Genomic DNA, 3131 nt, shown 5'->3' on the forward strand with positions numbered 1-3131 from the left:
AGAGGACACAGAGACTAATCCACAAAGTTACAACTATCTTATATTTGATAAAGGGGCTAAAAGCATGCAATGGAGGAAGGATAGCATCTTCAACAAATGGTGCTGGGAAAATTGGAAATCCATATGCCACAAAATGAAACTGAATCCCTTCCTCTCACAATGCACAAAAATTAACTCAAAATGGATCAGGGAGCTAGATATCAAATCAGAGACACTGTGTCTGATAGAAGAAAAAGTTGGCTACGATCTACATGTTGTGGGGTCGGGCTCCAAATTCCTTAATAGGACACCCATAGCCCAAGAGTTAATAACAAGAATAAACAAATGGGAGTTACTTAAACTAAAAAGTTTTTTCTCAGGAAGGAAACAATAAAAGAGGTAAATAGAGAGCCTACATCCTGGGAACAAATTTTTACCCCCCACACCTCAGATAGAGCCCTAATATCCAGAATGTACAAAGAACTCAAAAAATTAAACAATAAGATAACAAAAACCCAATCAACAAATGGGCCAAGTACCTGAACAGACACTTCTCAGAGGAGGACATACAATCAATCAACAAATACATGAAAAAATGCTCACCATCTCTAGCAATCAGAGAAATGCAAATCAAAACCACCCTAAGATACCATCTCTCTCCAGTAAGATTGGCAGCCATTATGAAGTCAAACAACAATAAGTGTTGGCAGGGATGTGGGGAAAAGGGTACACTTGTACACTGCTGGTGGGGCTGCAAAATGGTGAGGCCAATTTGGAAAGCAGTATGGAGATTCCTGGGAAAGCTGGGAATGGATCCACCATTTGACCCTGCTATTGCCCTTCTCGGACTATTCCCTGAGGACCTTAAAAGAGCGCACTATAGGGATACGGCTGCATCAATGATTATAGCGGCACAATTTACAATAGCTAGACTGTGGAACCAACCTAGATGCCCCTCAATAGATGAATGGATAAAAAAAATGTGGCATCTATACACAATGGAGTATTATGCAGCACTAAGAAATGACAAAATCATAGAATTTGCAGGGAAATGGATGGCATTAGAACAGATTATGCTAAGCGAAGCTAGCCAAGCCCTAAAAAACAAATGCCAAATGTCTGCTTTGATATAAAGAGAACAACTAAGAACAGAACAGGAAGGAAGAGCATGAGGAAAAGACTACAGTAAACAAAGACGAATGGGGGGAGAGAAACGGAGAGAGAAGGGAAAGCACATGGAAATAGTAGGAGACCTTCAATGATACATAGAAGTATAAGAGGTTATGAGGGGCAAGGGGGAGGGAAAAAAAGGGAGAGAATTGAACAATAGCAGAGGAGGTAGAGAGGGAAGATGGGAGGGGAGGGGAGGGGAGGGGGGATAGTAGGGGATAGGAAAGGTAGCAGAATACAACAGTCACTAATATGGCATTATGTAAAAATGTGAATATGTAACAGATGTGATTCTGCAATCTGTATTTGGGGTGAAAATAGGAGTTCAAAACCCAATTTGAGTCAAATGTATGAAAGATGATATATCATGAGCTATGTAATATTTTAAATAATCAATAAAAAAATTTAAAAAAAATAAAACTTGCATGCTTGTCTCCTTGGTTTGTTGGGTGTTCAATCTTCAACATTCAGGGGAAATGGAACTCAACCCTGATTGATTCTCATCCTCAGTATCATATTCATGAAACTACAACAAGAAACATAGGGGTAAAACTCCAACACATTGATGTGAGCACTCACTTCCTTATTAAAACCCCTAAAGCTCAAGAAATAAAACCAAAAATCAATAGGTTGGGTAGCATTATATTTAAAAAAAATCTGCACAGCAAACGAAACAATTAAGAATATGAAGAGAGAACCCCATAATGGAAGAAAATGTTTGCCAGCTAGTCTTCCAATAGGGGATTAATAACCAGAACATATAAAGAAAAACTTAATACCAAAACTCAAAAAACTTAATACCAAAACCAAAGAAATAAACAATTCTTAAATGGGCAAAGCATCTAAATAGACATTACTGAAAATGAGAAATACAAATGGCTAACATATATGTGAAAAAAAATGTTCAACATTCCTAGAAATCAGGAAAATGCAAATAAAATCTACACTGAGATTCCATCTAACCCCAGTTAAAATGGCAGTCACCAAGAATACAAATAACAATAAATGCTGATAAGAATGTAGGGGAAAGGGTACACCTATACTTTGCTAGTTGGACTGCAGACTAGTACAACCACTCTGGAAAGCAGTTTGGAGATTTCTCAAAGAACTAGAAATGGAACCACCGTATGACCCAGGTATCTCACTCTTTAATATTTATTCAAAATAACCAAATTCAGCATACTATAGTGATATATCTTTATAGCAGCCTGAGCCACAATAGCCAAGTTATGGAACAAGCCTAAGTGCCTATGAATAGATGAATGGGTAAAGAATATGTGATATTTATATGCAATGTAGTTCTACTTAGCCATAAATAAAAATGAAATTATGACATTGATATGCTCGAGTTCAGAACCCCCAAAAGACCACCAGAGACCAAGATCCATGTAAGCAGCAAAGAGGTGTTTATTGTGAGCTAGCTCGGTCCTCTGTGCACACAGCAATTGGTGATGCTGAGAGGCCCCGAGCCCAGGGTTTGCAGCAGTTTTATACACTCTTTGGGGAGGGCAGGGTCTTCATATACATCATAGCATCTCTTAGCAAATCATCACACACCGTGGGAAAATCATAAAACAACTCAAACACCATTAGGTATCAAGTGGCGGGAAAGAATCTGGAAAGGATTATGGTTAGTTCAAGGGGTTGACGCACTTAAAAATGATTGGTTTAAACTGTGAGGATGTCGCAAGGGGGGTATGTGCCAAGCTGCAGGGCTTCTGGTTTAGATATTGGTCATCGCACCTAGGTGGGGGCTGTCTGGAATTTCAGATATTTCAACATCTGGCCTATGTTAGGCAATCATCATCTGTGGCTTTTCCGAGAACTGTTTCCACAGAGCTTTTCTGTGGTATTTTCCTGACTTTAGGACTGCAGTAGGTTAGGGGTTAAGTTTCACAGCAAAATGAGGTCCCAAGTAAAATGAGGTTGCTTAGGTCTTTCAACATTTGCTGGTAAATGGATGGAACTGGAGACCACTTGGC

The sequence above is a fragment of the Spermophilus citellus genome (assembly GCF_964194105.1).
Source record: "Spermophilus citellus genome assembly, chromosome: X".
Classification (NCBI taxonomy): Eukaryota; Metazoa; Chordata; class Mammalia; order Rodentia; family Sciuridae; genus Spermophilus; species Spermophilus citellus.